Source organism: Nicotiana tabacum, chromosome 18 (assembly GCF_000715075.1).
Source record: "Nicotiana tabacum cultivar K326 chromosome 18, ASM71507v2, whole genome shotgun sequence".
NCBI classification, from domain to species: Eukaryota; Viridiplantae; Streptophyta; class Magnoliopsida; order Solanales; family Solanaceae; genus Nicotiana; species Nicotiana tabacum.
In genome coordinates this window covers 131,705,384-131,724,967 of record NC_134097.1, presented here as the reverse complement: position 1 = coordinate 131,724,967, position 19,584 = coordinate 131,705,384, and the positions used below count along the sequence as shown (strand labels likewise).

At 40.3% G+C, this 19,584-nt stretch overlaps 1 pseudogene; it reads left to right on the top strand.

Annotated features, from left to right (window-relative positions):
• Positions 1–1,034: 1,034 nt before the first annotated feature.
• On the top strand, positions 1,035–18,368 carry LOC107832047 (kiwellin-like; annotated as a pseudogene).
• The last annotated feature ends 1,216 nt before the right edge of the window (positions 18,369–19,584 follow it).

Genomic DNA, 19,584 nt, shown 5'->3' with positions numbered 1-19,584 from the left:
TAGCAGGTCCATTGTTCCTCTTTTTCACCTTTTGTTGATCCGTTTTTTTCCTTCTTGGGAAGGTTACTGTCTTCCATTCATTCTCATCCCATTGTTTCGTGTTTTTTCTAAGGTTTTCGGTGCTTCTTGAGGCATGGGTGATTGTATCTTTTTGTAGTTGCAATTTCTTGATATGTGCCCAATTCTTCCGCAAGTTATACACAGTGTGCCTTTTCCCTCATAAATCACTATATGCTTGTGGTCTTCAATTATTACAGATGTTTCTACTGGGGTTTCCTAAGGTACTTGAATGCATATATGTGCGTATCTTCCTCTCAAAGTGGATGAGGTGCATGAGTCAATTTTTAATAGTTTGCCTTGTTTCCTACCAACTTTCTCTAATATCTCTTTGTCATATAACTCTGTTGGAAGTTATAGGAGACGATTCCAAATAGTTGTGGTAGAGAGGGTAGCTTCTTGTGGCATAAATTTTTGGTTTCATTTTCGTACTGAAAGGAAGTTCCCAGAGACAAACCATGGTCCTAGATATAGTGCTTTAGGCATATTTTCTTCTAGACTAAATTTGACAATGAAGAAATCCCATCCTAGGTCAATCAAGATTAACTATTTAGATGGATTTCATAAGTCAATTAGTTTAGAGCGAAGATATTGTTGTGGCATTCTATGTCCAAAGACCTTTATGATTATAGAATAACGCCATGGGAAGTAAAGGCCTTTCTTGTCTTCCTGGGAAAGGGGGATTGAGTCTTCAATGTTGTTCCCCTTATCATCTTTGATGATTGTGGTGACGTCTTCTTTATAGTAATCATTTTGGTGAATTACCGATTTATCGGGGAGCATTTCCTTATAGAAGTGTGGTGTTGTTTCTTGAACGTCCATATGGTTGTTCTTGTCCGGTGGTACGAGTGTTGTAATAGTGGTTGTATTCATGGTGGTAAGTCCTGGAGAGAAGGAAGAGTTTAGTCGATTTGAAGCTTACATGCATAGTCTTCTTCACACATCAACACTTCTTAGTTTTACAAATATTAACCACCATGGCCAACCTTGCCTTTCTAATTTCACTTTGCATTTTCACAATTTTCATCTCTTCTTCTTCCCTCGGAAATGCCATTTTCTCATGCAACGGCCCTTTATAAAACCTTGAATGATTGTGATGGCCAACTAATTTGAATAAAAGGAAAATGTAATGATGACCCTAATGTTGGTACCAATATTTGTAAAAGTGGAACTCCTCTGTCACGACCCGAAATTTCCACCTTCGGGAACGTGATGTTGATGTTGCCTAAACTCACACCACAAATATAGGTTCTGAGGCGGTCGAAGCAATAATAAAATTCCAACGCAAGTCTGAGTCGAATCCATAGGGAGTTAGATTTTGGATTAGGTATATACCTAGTGTGACTGTATGATGTGCCCAAGAATGCACTTTCACATATTTGGTTGTTTCTTTCTACTTCTACTTTTAAGCTATTGATTGTAATTGTAAAGCTAAGAGACAATGTTTTTGGTGTTGTTTTTCAAGTTGATAAAAGGTCTAGGGTCGTGACTTCCACCTAGGTGGTTATCTAACAGGTTGTGAACTCTTGGGCAAGTTTGATTGGTCGGGGTTGTAATATAGTAATCACACGCAATTACCCACTGAATACCTCTCGGTAGTTAGAGTAATTTTGCCCAATTTGGCTTTCTCAAGTCCAAATGGGTATTGCACAAAATAAGTGATAAATACTCAAGTCGGGTCTTACTATATCTAGGTTCAACCCTTTAATTGGGGTTATCAATTTCTTGTGCTCACTCCAATTCCTTGTTAGCCAAGTTTTTCGGGACTTAGTCTCTCTTTCTCAAGTAGAGACTAAGTCAATTAGGCATGAATCAATGTTTGTAACCATTAATTCTTGAATTGAAGCAAGAAATAGGATAAATATCACTAACCCAATCACAAACAAGCCCTAAATCAAACACCCATTAAGTACCCACACTGGGGTTGGATCACAACCCTAGCTAAAAATTTAGCTACTCGTGAAAAATGAAGAAATTAAAGAAGAAACTAAGATAAAATTCATAATAGATAATTACGGGAAGAATATCTAATGTTAAAATGCTAAACTAATACAATGTTACCCAATACAATAAAGAAAAACGGCTCAAGTGCTTCCTACATACAACATTTGACCTAAAAATGACAAAAAAATCTATTTAAACTAAGCTAAAAATATTTGACAAAATTGCCCCTGTGGAGGTTGTCTGGCCGCACAATTATGTGTGCGGAATGCACATTGAGACTTGACTTGATAGGTTCCAGTTCTGCGGCCGCACAATTCTGGGTTGCGGCTGCACTCCTTCAATTTTTGCGGACCGCACATTTATAAGTGTGGTTGCACTCTTGCTTATGTGGCCCCACAATTATAGTGCGGCCCGCATTTGTTGACCTTGGCTTTGGGAATGTGGGACTTCTGCGTACCGCACATTTTTTAGCGCGGCCGAGCTCTTGATTATGCGGCCGCACAAAAATTGTTCGATCCGCATTTCTTCTTGACTTTAAAATCCCATCTCTCTAAACTTTGTCTTCTGCGGCCGCACCAGAATTGTGCGGTCCTCATTTTTCAGAGCATTTCTTGTCAGAGGCTTTCTTCATGATATGCGGCCGCACTCGATATTGTGCGATCCGCACAATTCCCTTTTAGCCTTGTTTTGGTACTCATCCAAAATTACTCCTTCTTGAGTTGATTTTCATCTCTTTAGCTCATATTCTAACACTCCTACAAGCAAGCACTTTTCATTAGTTTTCATGAACACCTTTAAGCAGTTTTGAGCTAAAATGAAAGTAATAGATTGTAAATAAGTAGTCAAAATCCCTACTTATAAACTCCCCCAAACATAAGCTTTTGCTTGTCCTCAAGCAAATAAGGTAATTCCCACCTCCACAAGACTATAACTATTTCAGCTGGCCTAAGGTACATCAATCACACATCAATTGGGACCAACAATTACCCACAACACGTATGAATTATCAACAATATAATGATTTGACATTTTGAGTACAATAGTTCTAATGTGACACTAGAGCATCAAGAGTTGACTTTATTCATCAAGGAAGCTCGCTTTTTCATATATGTCATTGTGGATCCCAAACTCCTCCACTACTCTCCGTTAGCATATCTCACTTTAGAATATAATACTCAATTCAAGGATTGTGAAAAGCTCGCTCATCTCTTTCCAAAAAATATCACAAGTACAACTTTAAGTACCATATACTTGCCCCTCATATAAATCACCACTAATGTAAGCTCACTCAACTTTAAATCATGTAGGGCTTTTTCGGGATGTAATGAAGGCTTTTTGGATCAAGGTAGGATTTGATGGAATGGTTCATCTTTCCTTAAGCACTCTATTTTCTCTTTTTGGCTCATACTTTGTCGACTCTTTGAGTCAATTTCTTTTTTCTCTGGGGAACTAGAAAGATGTAACGTCACTCTTTCTTGGTCATTCATTGTTCTCCTTTTCTATTTACTCCATGCCTCTCATCCTTGTTTTTCTTTGAATCCCTTCAACATTTTACTTTATTCACTTTCTTTTTAGCATTTTTATTTTTGTTCTTTCTTTCTTTTCTTTGCCTTCCCTTTTCTTCATTTCTTTCTCTTCTTTGGACCTTTATATCACTTTCAAACTCCTCGTCTCTCCCCCAAACTTATGTTTTTGCCAATTGTTTCTCAAGAATGTTAAGGAAAATTGGGTGCCAAGAGAGGGTCATTTCAAAACAGATAAAGGCTTGTAACATGGTTATTGAAAGAAAAAGGGCTTAGGCTCAAATGGGTTGACTAGGGATATCACATTGGTAGGCTTTGGAAGATTTTAAATTTCAAATTGGATCAAGGAGAGCCTACAATCATTTCTCAAGCCAAGCTACACTAAGAATTTCGCCTATAAAAACATTCGGGGCAAGTTCTAGACTATTAGCACGGGGTACTTGGACTTTCAATTCAATATCTCACCTCTTACGCTGTTGGATTGCTAAAGAGAACGGAATCGAGGGACCACAACAACCTTAGTTAAGATTGAGAATAACAAATGGCTCGATTTTACCAATCAATGACTATTTAAGTCAACACAAGAGTCAAAAGGTCACAACTACATCTATTTTCTGCCAACAACTTGCTTTTAACCATAAGGCCGTAGGTAAATATATTGGTACCAAGTAAAGCATGCTTAAAACCCTTTTATTAATTACTACTATTTTTGCCTAAACATAGAAGAAAATAGACTCAATCCCTTAAGAAGGTTGTTACGCCATCCATCGTTGGGAAGAGCCATGCGGTTCACACAAAATTCACCTTTGGAAAGAACCGTGGCATTAAGAAAACTAAAGGCTTATTGTTCACTCCAACGTGAAAAGAAGCTAACAAATCAAAAATAAGCTAATAAAGTAAATAAGAAATTATACTATTAAGGAAAACAAACTAAAGAAGCTAATTAAGTAAACTAGGGAAAGTAAGACAAATGAATATACAAACCAAAAGGAAATGAATATATATATATATATATATATATATATATATAAAGGAAATGAATATATACATCAAATGAAAGGGAAGAATATATAAATAACTAAAGAGAAAATAAAGATAGACGAAAAAGAGTATAAGAGTTATTACAGGCCAATATCAATGTCAAATCAATCAAATTAGACCACCCCCTGAATAAAAATAAGCATTGTCCCCAATGCTTAACAAAAATAACAACAAGGAAGGGTAGAGAGTTAAGAGCACTACCTATGTGGTCTCAGTCTGCATGGCATCCTCAGTACCTTCGGGCTCCTCTAACTGTGTCTCATCATCACCTGGCTGAGGGACAACAGGGTTGGTGAGCATATGGATCATCTCCTTAGTGGTGTGGGTAGTGACGTCCGGCTCCTCACACTAGTCGGTTGTTGCCTCTGATGCCTCGGGTACTGCTGGTGTTGCGTGTGCTGATAGTACTGCTAGCTCCATAAGCAGGTCAAGTGATAGATTTCCTGTAGATGTTATCTTGGTAATCTCTTTTCTCAACCTCTCCACTGACTTCTTCGACGCCTGAGACTTTCATATCTTCTTTGCTTGGTTCCCTAACTCCTCAATGACTTTCCCATGCACCACTAGAGTCTCCATAATAGTCTTCTGATTTTCTAAGATCTTTGACAATGTTTCCTCCATTGACAAAGGTACCTGAGGTGCTACTGGGGTAGCAGACTATGCTACAACAACAGTAGATATGTCAGACAGCTTTGAAGTAGCTGCCTGTATCCAGTTTTTGAGACTCGCCAATGTCTGGGAGACTCACATCGCAGTCTGTGGATAAGTGGATGAGGCTGGCACTGATAGTGGCACTAATAATAAAGCTGATGGTCTAGAAGAAGAAGGTGGTGGCATGTCTGCTATCCCAGTGGAAGGACTGGCTCCTGTGGAAGGCATGGCATCTGTGGCAGACTCAACAGCTGAATTAGTAACTACTATTGTTGGCTCCTTAGATTGGCCAGCGGAAGTAGTTGCCTTACCGTTGAACTTCGGGTTGTCAGCACCCAACAGGTGGTACCATGAGAAAGGCTTCTTGGCTTTCACTGTTGTATTAAATGTCCTCGGCTCCACCTTTTGATCATTGAAATACTCTATGAGGAAGTTCGGGTACAGGTATGATCTTTCACCGTTTCGGATAGCTAATGTGATGTTGGTTGATATTATGGCACTAACATTAATCGGGTACCCAACCATAATAGAAGCCACCAGAACTGCTTGGGGAAGTGGGAGGTTGTTCTCATTTAAGCACGGATCAATACGGTAGCACACGAAGGTCTGCCATCCTTTGGCCTCAAATTTTAGGGTGGTCTGGACTATGGGAACCCCTGCTGTGAGCCATGGGGGTGGTGGTCCTCGAGCACCCAAAATCTCAGCTATCCACGGGCGAGCTGCATCACCCATAGCAAGATTTTCCAAATACTGGACCGCCTCAACTTCATCAAAGCCCACACAAGTGTTCAAAGCACATGAGTTGAATCTGACTTTCAGGCTTCTCAATTTTGTTACCTGTTACCCTTCTTAATGTGAGCTACATTGGCATAAAATGCTTTAACCAAGTGCTTATTTGCATCAATGACACTGTGGGTGAACCGTTTCCATCCCTTTTGCTCCCGAAACTGTCTATGGACATTTGGATTGTGAATGTCCAAATCCTTCATTAGGAACTACCGTACAAGTGAGAGCGATCTATAGGGCCACCACTCTCTGAATCTGGTAAAGGCAGTCAGGCTCACAAATCGATCCTCCCTCAACTCTTTCTTCTTAGTCCTCTCTAGAATACCCATTGTAGTGTCGCCTCCTCTACCATCATCCGAGACATCATCATCATCATCATTTATATTTATTGGTGCAGCCGGGTCATGTGAGAAAGAGGGCTCAGAATCTTGGCTACCCTCTTCCAAACCCTCAGAAGAACTAGCAGCAGAAGAGGATTCATCTCTCAAGTGGAATTTACCCGGGACTTGTTCGGGTTGAGATTGGGTATCAGGCTGTGCTTGAACAGAGTTAACCTCAGAAGCTTCCCTAGATGGGAGATACTCACTAGACTCGGAGGGTTCAGGAACTTAGTTGGTGGTTGCTTTCTTGCTTATGGCTCTCTGTATGGCTAGTGGTAGGTTACTTCTGCCTCGACCTCGGCCTCGGGAGGGTTCTGCCCTCCCTTTTGATGTATTGCCTCTACCACATGATCTAACCATTGTGTGCAATTCATAGCAATAAGAATCAGTTAGAGCTTAGAATAGTGTAAACAGATGCATGACAGTTGCAGGAAATCATACTGAGAAAAGGCAGTGCGGACCGCACAAAATTGAGTGTGGACCGCACAATTTTACAGTGTGGCCGCATAACTTGTTGTGCGGACCACACAATTTTGGGTGCAGTCGCACAACCCCAGGTTCAGACTACTCGGTCTCTAATCATTCAACAGTGTGGACCGCACAATTTCACTATGGTCCGCATAATTTCACTGCGGACTGCATAATTTTGAGTGCGGTCAGCATAATTCATGTACACGTATGCCCTAAGTTAGAGAGCGGCGGACCGCACAAAAGTATGTGCAGCCGCACAATTTGAATTTTACACGGCAGTTGTTCTGTGGTTTTCAATTTCACATAATTGAGACATAGTATTTGCAACTAAACACGATTACTGATCTACCCATGCCCCATTGAACATATATGATTATACCCACATGATTTTAAGCAAAAATGACTAATCAATTAACATTTTAGGCCTAAAAATAACCCTAACACAAAAGAACAAAAACTAAACTAAAAGAAATTGAAAAATCTAAAGATGTAATGAATATACCAGTTATGAAGGATGCAAAAAAGAATCTACTCTATTAAAATGAGGGAAGATTTAGAACTAATGGGATATGCACTGAGTTTGCTTAGGGTTCCAGAGCTCAGAGTGTGTAAAGTGTGAATAGTGCATTTAGGTCCTATTTATAGGTTGACCCAGTTGGTAAAAAATGAAGCTAAGTGTGGCCGCACAATTTTGAGTGTTGCCGCACAATTTTGAGTGCGGTCCGCACTTGTTACCTGAACCTTTGAAAAAGCTCTGTGGTCCGCACAAAAGTGAGTGCAGCCACAGAATTTGTGTGGACCGCACAATTTTATGTGCGACCACAAATTGTTAATGAAATTTGACAGGCCAATCTTCAGAGAGCATGCACTTTTGGTCTTCCAGTTGTGTGACCGCACAAAGAATTGTGCGGCCGCAGAGTGATTGTGTGGTCCACATAATTCTGGTGCGGTCTGCACTTTTGTGAGACTTAGCCAATTTTTCTTGTACAGTCCCTACAATGCACACCTATTCTTGCATATACATCAAAACTCGTTAGCATAAAACAAAGCCTATCTAATGAAGAAGAACAAGAAAAAGAAAAAGACACATGGATTGCCTCCCAAGAAGCGCCTGATTTAACACGATGCAGATTGCCAATAATTTAAAATGAAGAACCGCCACAATGGTGCCATCATCAACCTTGCCAAGATAATATTTAACCTTATGCCTATTGACTCTAAACACTTCATCGTTCTTGCTTTTCAAATCTAGAGCACCAAAGGGGTTACATTCACCACTTCAAAAGGGCCACTCCAATTTGATTTCAACTTGCCCAGAAACATCTATAACAGGGAATTGAACAATAGCACAAGATCACCCTCTTTAAAATCCATGTTGTGGATGTACTTTTCATATAGGTACTTAATCTTTTCCTTGTAAAGGGACGATCTTATGTAGGAATGATACCAAAATTCATCTAGCTCATTCAATTGTGCCACTCTTAGGTTTGCGGCGACATCCCACTCAAGGATCAACTTCTTCAAAGCCCACATGGCCTTATGCTCTCGAACACCAATCGATATGGAGACATCCCAATCGGTGTTTTGTATGCCGTCCTATAAGCCCAAAGAGCATCATCAAGTTTTCTTGACCAATTTGTCCGATTGGCATTCACAGTCTTTGAGAAAATACTCTTGATCTCCCGGTTGGAGACTTCAACTTGTCCGCTTGCTTGGTAGGGGGTCAAGACTTTATGAGTGACACCATACTTGGTGAGTAAGGTATCAAAAGCCTTGTTGAAAAAATGCGAACCCCCATCACTAACCCTTAGGGTACCTAACCTCGTGAAGATGTTCTTTTTCAAGAATGCCACCACACTCCTTGCTTCGTTGTTGGGTAAAGCCACGACTTCAACCTATTTTGACACATAGTCCACAGCTACCAATATGTAAGTGTTCCCACGAGAGCTCACGAACGGCCCCATGAAATCAATACCCCACACATCAAAGATATCAATTTCCAAAATGGTGGTGAGGGGAATCTCATTCTTCTTAGAAATCCTACCGGCCCTTTGACATTCATCACAATGCTTGACTAGATCACTAACGTCCTTGTAGAGGGTAGGCCAATAGAATCCACAACTCAACACTTTTGCTGTCGTTCTAGCTCCACCATGGTGACCACTATACGGTAAAGAGTGGCAAGCCTCAAGAATACTCACTTGTTCCTCCTCCGGCACACATCATCGAATCACACTGTCCGTACAAATCCGAAAGAGGTACGACTCTTCTCAATAATAGTCAAGGCAATCCTGTTTGAGCTTCTTCCATTGGTTTGAAGAGAACTCATTCAGTACAATGCCGCTCATAAGATAATTGGATAAGTCAGTGAACCATGGCATCTCGGTCATTGAAATGGCTTAATTGCTTGTCGGGGAAGGAATCATTGATCTCAAGGCCGTTATATGTCCTCCCCCCCCCCAAAAGAGACAAGTGGTCCACTATTTGGTTTTCACTACCCTTGCGGTCTTGAATCTCTAGATAAAACTCTTGCAATAGAATCACCCACTGCATTAATGTTTCCGTAGAATCTTTCTTGCTCATCACATACCGAAGTACCGCATGGTCGGTGTGAACAATCACATTTGTCCCCATCAAATACGGGCAGAACTTCTCCATAGCAAGTAACTCTTTTTCGGTCATTGTGTAATTGACTTGGGCATCATTCATAGTCTTGCTAGCATAGTAGACCAGATGGAAGATTTTGTTGATTTTTTGCCCTAAAAGTGCTCTAACCGCCACATCACTAGAGTCACACATGAGCTCAAAAGGCAAGCTCCAATCCGGTGCGGTGATAATAGGAGTAGTAGTTAACTTGAACTTAAGCAATTCGAATGCCTTCATACAATCTTCATTGAAATGGAACTTGTCATCCTTCTCCAAAAGTTTGCACAAAGGGTTTACAACCTTGGAAATCCTTGATGAATCAGCGATATAACCCCACATGACCCAAGAAGCTCCTAACTCCCTTCACGGATGTAGGAGGAGAGAGTTTGGAGATCACCTCAATTTGGGCCTTGTTGACCTCAATACCATGCTTTGAACTTTTGTGACCGAGGACTATGCCTTTCTCGACCATGAAGTGACATTTCTCCCAATTCAACACCAAATTTGTCTCCTCACATCTAGCCAAGACCTTATCCAAATTGTTCAAGCAATCATCAAAAGATTTCCCAAGCACAGAAAAATCATCCATGAAGACCTCAAGAATATCCTCAACCATGTCGGTTTAAGTAGCCATCATACACCGTTGAAAAGTCGTCGGTGCATTACACAACCCAAATGGCATCCTTGAAAACGAGAAAATACCATAAATAGCATATGAAAGTGGTCTTTTCTTGGTCCTCCAGAGCAATAAGAATTTGATTGTAGTCGGAATATCCATCAAGGAAACAATAGAAAGCATGATCGACCAACTTATCTAGCATTTAATCAAGGAAGGGAAATGGGAAATGATCCTTTCTTGTAACTTTGTCAAGCTTGTGATAGTCCATGCATAAACTCGTTCTTATCATTGGTAACCACAGTTATGCCCCCTTTCTTTGGGACACATTGCATCGGCGAAGTCCATGAACTATCGAAAATGGTGTAAACAACCCCGACATCCAACTACTTTATGATCTCCTTCTTGACCACCTATTGCATTGCTTAATTATTATCCTTTGATATTCAATGGAGGGTTTGGCAGCCTCCTCCAAAATAATCTTTTGCATGCAAAAGGCAGGGCTTATACCCCGGATATGCGCCAATGTCCATCCAATTGCTCTTTTCCTCCTTTGTAGCACCTCCAATGTAGACTCCACCTGCATGTTAATCAAAGAAGAGGAAAGAATAACCGGTAAAGTTGAAGAAGTGCCAAGGAATTCATACCCGAGATGCGGAGGCAATGGCTTTAACTCCAATGTGGGAGGCTCCTCGATTGAGGGCTTTGTTGGATGGGTTTTCCTGTTCTGAAGATCCAAGGATAACTTGCGGGGTTCATAAGTATACAACCCATTCACACATTCCACATAGCTATCATTCTCCTCATCATCATCAAGGTTGAGAAACACGGCTTCCAATTTGTCCTCAACATTCATTGTGGCACTAGAATCATAAAAACCACATCGATCACCAAATCTACAAACGAACAAACTTCATTGCTATTTAGTTGCCTCAAGATTTGCATACATGGAAGACCACCTTTTCATCACCCATCCAAAAAGTGAGTTCACCGGCTTCCATATCAACAAGAGCCTTCCCCGTAGTAAGGAAAGGTCTACCCAAAATAATAGGCACCTCATAGTCCACTTCACAATCAAGAACCACAAAGTCCGCCGGGAGGATGAACTTGTCAACACGAACCAACACATCATTAGTAATACCCAATGGCCTTTTCATTGTACGATCTGCCATTTGCAACCTCATGGATGTGGGTCTTAGTTGCCTAATTCCCAAAGTTTTGAACACCGAGTAAGGCATCAAGTAGATACTCATCCCTAGATCACATAGATCTTTGGCAAAATCGACGCTCCCTATAGTGCAAGGGATAGTGAAAGTGCCTGGATCTTCTAATTTTGGAGCCATTGAGTACCCAATAGCACTCATTTGATGTGTCATCTTTATAGTCTCACAATTCATCGATCTTTTCTTGGTCACCAAGTCCTTCATGAACTATGCATAACTCGCCATTTGCTCTAAAGCCTCAACCAATGGACATTGATAGACAAACTCTTCATCATGTCAATAAACTTTTTGAATTGGTTCTCACTATTTTGCTTTGTAAGCCTTTGAAGTTATGGAGGAAGAGGCCTTGGCATTGGTGCCTTAGCCTATGGCGTTACCGGTTCCAGCATGTCAATTGTGTGTTCCCTAGAAAAGTTCACTTCTTCTTGTGTCTCCTTCACATTTTCATCAACGTCAATTCTCACTTCTTCATTATCTTGAACCACATTACTTGGAGTCTCATCTTCTTGCATCAACACATCATCATCCATAATTCTTCTTTGATTTGAGGTGGTTACCTCCCCACCTTTTCCACTTCTTGTAGTCACGGCCATAACATGTCCCGTGTTGTTCCCACTCTTCGGGTTGTCCACCTTATTACTAGGTAGTGCCCCCTTAGGACGAGTGTTCGAAGCTTGCGAGATTTGGCCCAATTGAACTTCCATATATAGAATTGAAGTGTTGTTGGAGGCTAATTGAGCATCGAAGTCGACGTTCTTCTCCATCATTTGTTTAAACATGTTCTCTACTTGGCCCATTTCATTGTTAGAAGAACTCGGACCCTGGGAAGGATTCGAAGGTGGGTTGCTTGGCTGTTGAAACATTGGGGGAATTTGAAAGACCGGCACCCGATTCCCTTGGTTATTACTGTTCCAACCCCCTTGGTTGTTGCCTCCCCAATTGCTTTAATTGTTTCTACCCCAATTGCCTTGGTTACCTTGATTATTGTTATTTCCCCAATTGCCTCGATTGTTGTTACCACCACTCCAATTGCCTTGGTGACCTTGGTTGTTCTAATTTCTTTGATTTCCTTGTGACCGCCATTGTTGTTGATTTTGTCCTTGAGCATTGTTTCTTTGGCATTGATAATTGTTGACATATTGCACTTCTTCTTCTTGCTCATTGAACGAATCACCTTGGTCATACCCATAATCATCTTGTATGAATTGTTCTGGATGGGTTAGCATTTGTTGACCTTTTTTCCGCCTCTTGTTCATCATCATATTCACACCTTCCATCGCATTCACTTGTTTTGGCCCTTGAACTTGTTGACGCTGAGATTTGGCCAATTGATTCAATGTAGTTGTCAACTCGGCAATAGCTTGCCCATGATCACATAGTTCATTGTGTAGGTGAATGATATTTGGGTCACCTTGAGGAACATTGGCTCTACTTTGCCATGCCGATGAGGTATCTGCCATGTCATCCAAAATTTCACAAGCTTCGCTATAGGGCGTGCTCATAAAGTTCCCACCGGCGAGTTGATTTGCCACACATTGATTTGTTGTGTTGATCCCCTTATAGAAGGTTTGTTGGATCATGACCTCGGTCATATTATTATCCGTGCACTCTTTAACTATGGTATGATATCTTTCCCAAATCTCGTGCAATGGCTTATTGGGTTCTTGCTTGAACGCAAGAATTTCATCCCGAAGTGTAGCTATATGTCCCGGAGAGAAGAATATGGCAATGAATTTTTCCGTCAACACATCCCATGTATGGATGGAATGATTGGGCAATCTCTCAAATCAGTCCAATGCCCCCGTAGAGAAAAGGGAGATAGCCTCAACCGCAACACATCCTCGGAAACATTGGTTTGCTTGCTCCCCCAACAAGTATCGACGAACCCTTTGAGATGCTTGTAAGTATTTTGACTCAGAGCTCCGGTGAAGAATCCCCGTTGCTCAAGTAGTGTAAGCATCACTTTGGTGATTTGGAAGTTGTCCGCCCTAATGTCGGGCGGGACGATAGCACTTGCATAACCCTCGTTCGGCAACACTTGATGCGCTACTGCTCTTGGTGGAGGTGGGGGAGGGAGAGAACATTATCATGAGGTGGTTGGCCTCGCCTATTAACTTGAGGTTCAAGAGGAACCTCATCAACTTGGTCATCATCTATGTCCTCCCCCATTGGCAAATTCCCGATGGGCTCGTTGTTGAGAGCCATTTTCGTACCTATAATCAATTCAAAAACAAAGTTAGTGACTCGGAAGGAAAAGAAGACAAATCAAACAAAAACTTAGATATATAGCTAAATCCATTTAACTCCCCAGCAACGGCGCCAAAAATTGATGTCGCCCAAACTCACACCACAAATATAGGTTGTGAGGCGGTCGAAGCAATAATAAAAATCCAACGCAAGTCAGGGTCGAATCCACAGGGAGTTAGATTGTGGATTAGGTATACACCTAGTGTGACTGTATGATGTGCCCAAGATTGCACTTACACATATTTGGTTGTTAGTTTCTACTTCTACTTTTAAGCAATTGATTGTAATTGTAAAGCTAAAAGACAATATTTTTGGTGTTCTTGTTTTTCAAGTTGAATCTAGGTTCGTGACTTTCACCTAGGTGGTTACCTAACGGGTTGTAAACTCTAGGGCAAGTTTGATTGGTCGGGGTTGTAATATAGCAATCACACGCAATTACCTACTCAATACCTCTCGGTCGTTAGAGTGATTTTGCCCAATTTGGCTTTCTCAAGTCCAAATGGGTATTGCACAAAACAAGTGATAAACGCTCAAGTCGGGTCTTACATCTCTAGATTCAAACCTTTAATTAGGGCTAACAATTTCTTGAGTTCACCCCAATTCCTTCTTAGCCAATTTTTTGTAGACTTAGTCTCTTTTTTCTCAAGTAGAGACTAAGTCAATTAGGCATGAATCAATATTTTCAAGCATTAATTCTTGGATTCAAGCAACAACTAGTCTAATTATCATTAACTCAATCATAAACAAGCCCTAAATCAAACACCCCTTAAGTATCTATACTAGGGTTGGGTCACAAGATAAAATTCATAATAGATGATTAAGGGAAGAAAATCTAATGGTAAAATGCTAAACTAATACAATGTTACCCAATACAATAAAGAAAAATGGCTCAGGTGCTCCATACATACAAAACTTGACCTAAAAATGGCAAAAGTTCTATTTATACTAAGCTGAAAAATCTGACAAAATTGCCCCTATGGAGTTTGTACGACTGCACAATTATGTGTGCGGTCCGCACATTGAGACTTGGCTTGGCAGGTTCCAGTTCTGCGGCCGCATAATTCTAGGTTGCGGCCGCACTCCTTCAACTTTTGCGGACCGCACATTTATAAGTGTTGTCGCACTCTTGCTTCTGCGGCCGCGCAATTATAGTGCAGTCCGCACTTCTTGACCTTGGCTTTGGCAATGTGGGACTTCTGCGGATCACACATTTCTGAGTGCGGTCGCGCTCTTGATTATGCGGCCACACAAAATTGTGCGGTCCGCATTTCTTCTTGACTTTAAATCCAATCTCTCTGAACTTTATCTTCTACGGTCGCACCAGAATTGTGCGGTCCGCACTTTGTAGAGCATTTCCTGTCAGAGGCTTTCTTCATGATCTGCAGCCGCATTCAATATTGTGCGGTCTGCACAGTGCCCTTTCCTTGTTTTTGTACTTATCCAAAATTACTCCTTCTTGAGTTGATTTTCATATCTTTAACACTCATGCAAGAAAGCATTTTTCATTAGTTTGCGGGAATACCTTTAAGCAATTTTGAGCTAAAATAAAAGTAAGAGAGTGCAAATAAGTAGTCAAAATCCCTACTTATCAGATGACGCCTAACATTTCACTTGCTAGGCAAGCCAACGTTAGAGAATTATCAAATCAACTTTAGTACACCTTTAATAATAGAATTAATTAAGCTAACAGAAGTTATAACAGAGTTTGCAGAATATTATAAAAACTTCAATATTTACTACCACCCGGATCTGAAGTCACAATTCACGAATTTCTAGAATTTACTACAAATAAAAGTCTGAAAGGAATACAACTGTTTGAGTGAAAGAAATAGTAATAACAGAAAAGATAGACGGGGACTTCAAGGTCTACAAACGCCGACAGTTCTACCTTGAGTCTCCGATGAACCCGTCCGAGTTGTTACGCCTTTCGATCAGGTGGGACCAATACCAAAATCTGCACAGAAGTGCAGTGTAGTATCAGTATAGCCGACCCCATGTACTGGTAAGTGTCGAGCCAACCTCGATAAAGTAGTGACGAGGCTATGACAAGACACACACGTAATAAACCTATGCAATTTAACAGTATATGTACAAAATAACAGCAAGTAAAAGATAGGCAGGTAATATCGGGAGGGGGACATGCTGATGGGATTACAAGATAGAGACTCACAATGGTATTTAGAACTTGATCAACCAATATACCTTGAATTAATAATAATAAGTAAACATAGTAAAGGAAAATACACGACATCACCCTTCGTGCTTTTACTCTCAACCTCACCATATAATCAATAGAAACAACACGGCATCACTCTTCGTGCATTAACACTCATATTATGGCACGACATCACCCTTCGTGCATTAATACTCACAATATGGTACGGCATTACCCTTCGTGCTTTTACTCTCTCAAAACATGGCACGGTATGACACTTCGTGCATTAACGCTCTCCTTTACCATAAAACAATGAATAGCAAACAACAGGGAGATAGAAATAACAAGAGCAAGTCTTACTTCAATATTTGGTTCCACAATACCAACCTCAACCTTGAAATCATCACTCAATTATCACGAAATGATCCGTATACATGATAAGAACGATCAACTTGATTATACTAGTCTAAACATGGATAACATGATCAAAGGAAAGCATTAGTTACAAGAAACCAAGTCCCACCCGCATGCTTTACCCGATAACAACGCATAGGTATTCGTCCCCTCACCTATACTTTACACCCAACATCTAAACATGTAGCAAATAGACAAATAGGTCCTAATCCCTCAAGTCAATGTTATCCACGATACTTACCTTGCTCCAAAGACCGAGCTCAAAGCTCAACCACTGCTTTGCCTTTCAAACAAGCCTCCGAACCAATATAATCTAGCAATTTACCAACCAAACGATTCAAATTAAGCCATAGGAACTACCCACGATTGAAAAGAATTCAATTTAGGTCTTCATTGAAAAAGTCAATAAAAGTCAACACCCGAGCTTGCTTGGTCCAAACCCGAGATTCAGACCAAAACCTAATTAGCCATTTACCCTCGCGCCCCGTTATGTGATTTGTTTTGGAATTCGACCTCAATTTCAGGTCTAAATCCCCAATTTATCAAATTCCTAATTTCTACCCAAAAACCCCAATTCCACCATGAAAACTCTGGATTTTAGGTTGAAATCTAAGAAAAAATAGTGAAGGATTGAAAGAAACTAGTTTAGAATAACTTACCAATGATATGGGGAAGAAAAGTTCTTTGGAAAATCGCCTCTAGGGTTTTTGAGTTTGAAAATTTGAAGAATAAATCAAAAATCCTGTCTAAGACATATTTACCCAGCTGCAAATGTCACATTGCAAATGTGAAGGAACCATCGCAAATGTGAAGCCATTCACACCTCCGTTGTCTTCGCAAATGCGAACTGGGCTGACCGCAAATGCGACCCAGTGATTGCAAATGCGAAGAATGTCTTCCCCAGACTCACTTCGAAAATGCGAAAATTGTGTGGCCCAGCTATTCTTCGCATTTGCGATGAGTAGCTCAAAAATGCGAGACTGATAAGTTCGTAATTGCGAACTCTGATCTTGCAAATGCGGGATCACAGGCCAGTTCCCAGAAATCGCAGATACCAGCAAATGTTCTAAGTCCAATTTCACTATGTGGCCTATCCGAAACTCACCTGAGCCCTCGAGGCTCTAAACCAAAAGTGCACACAAGTCTAAAAAGATAATACAAACTTAGTTGCGCAATCAAATCGCCAAAATAACATCTAGAACTACGAATTTAACACCAAATCAAATGAAATTCTCAAAAAAAAACTTTGTAATTTCTATTTTCACCATCGGACGTTCGAATCATGTCAAACCAACTCTGTTTCTCACCAAATTTCACATACAGGTCATAAATATAGTAGTGGACTTATACCGAGTTTCGGAACCAAAATACGGACCCGTTATCCAAAATGTCAAACTTTGGTCAAACACTTCAAATTCATTAAGCCTTTACTTTCAAATTTCGACAAAGTCCGATATCTCGGGCTAGGGACTTCCGATTTCGATTCCGGGCATACGCCCAAGTCCCAAATCACGATACGGGCCCATCAGGACCGTCAAAACACAAATTCGGATCTGTTTACCAAAATATTGACCGAAGTCAACTCAAATGAAGTTTTTAGGCAAAAGTTTTTATTTTTATCAGTTTTTAACATGAAAGCTTTCCGAAAACACGTCTGGACTACGCACGCAAATCGATAAGGATTAAAAAGATATTTTTAAAGCTTCAAGGCGCAAAATTGGATTCTAAAACATAAGATGACCTTTCGGGTCATCACATCCTCCTTATGTTCCTTCACCTCCAAACAATTGTCGTCCATCTGGCCAAATCAATTGCCACGGTACACATCCTATTTACCGAAGTTCGGCTCCTGTCACCGCCTCAACGCTTGCTCAACTTACCCTATATAATTTCAGTAGAGGCGGAGATGGAGGCGGATCATCACAGTGTGATGAAAAATACCATGATAATAATGAAAGAGTAGTGACATTGTCTACTGGATGGTACAATGGAGGGGCAAGATGTGGAAAAATGATACGTATTAGGGCAAATAATGGGAAGGGTGTAACAGCTAAAGTTGTGGATCAATGTGACTCTACCACTGGTTGTGATGCTGAACATGATTTTCAGAGACCGTGTAAATATGACGTAGTGGATGGTTCCATTGCTGTGTGGAGAGCTTTGGGATTAGATACAAATAGGGGTATAGTTCCTGTTACTTGGTCCATGGCCTAAGTTTATACGTATTTGTCTTGTCTTTAAATTTGAATAAGATGTAATAAGATGGACTTGAGTCCCTTAAAGAATTAGCTATAATGTATTCTTAATAGTGGGGTAGGGGTAAGGCCTGCGTACACACTACCCTCCCAGACCCCACTAAGTGGGATTATACTGGGTTGTTGTTGTTGTTGTTGTTACTTTTATCTGTAATATTCTGCAGTCCCTTGCTACACATTAATAAAACACCTTTACCAATAAAATGAAAAATTAAAGAAACCTACTTACTATGTTGACGTCGAAAGAGTGAATTGTAATGTCAAATTATTTGTACATAAATATTGTCAAACCCACAAATCTTGGGGTTCATTTGATTTTTGGCTGCATAATGGAACCTCCACATTATAGTAATTTTGTTCGTGTGAGTTTGCTCATATTACTAGTCTCGAGCTTGTATTCATAGTCGGTTGGCAGTCAACGTAAAACTGCTCAATTCATAATAATTCCTCACTTTTAGAACTGCAGCGCGTTGTTGTATTATGCAACCTTTAACCTGCAGTGAGAGAATGGTGGTGAAAGATTCGGACCGCGTAAGAGGGATATTATTGGTCTACATATCTTATCCAATTTTGATTAATGGAGAGACTCTAATTGAAGCTAATGGTTTGATGACACGACACACCATTTTAGTGTGACCGAGGATTTGACACTAAATTAAGTTTCTATTAGTTCTACTCCAAAATAGAGTAAATTCCACCATACCCCCTTAACTTTTTAGGGTAGGGACACGATATCTCCCTCACCTTTTGAAAGGGAAAGTGAACCCCTTTGATCCAAAAGCGAACGAAAAAATAAAAAGAATCTTTGCCAGAATTTATAAATGTTATTTTTATCCACTGTTTGGAGGAAACTTTAAGGATTAAGACAACACGATTAATTTTTTCCTCCAAAAAATTTGTTAAAAAGTACAGATTGTTATCCTATATAGTAACAACAACCACAACAACAACAATCCAGTAAAATTCTACTAGTGGGATCTGGGGAGGGTACTGTGTACGCAGACCTTACCCCTACCCCGAAAGGATAGAGAGGTTGTTTCCGAAAGACTCTCGGCTCAAGAGAACAAAAAGATAAATGTAGACAATATTAGTATCACCACAGAAATTATAAAAAAAAATAGGAACAACATGAAACCCGGAAAAAAGATACAAAGAAAAACCGATAGCTAGTAAAT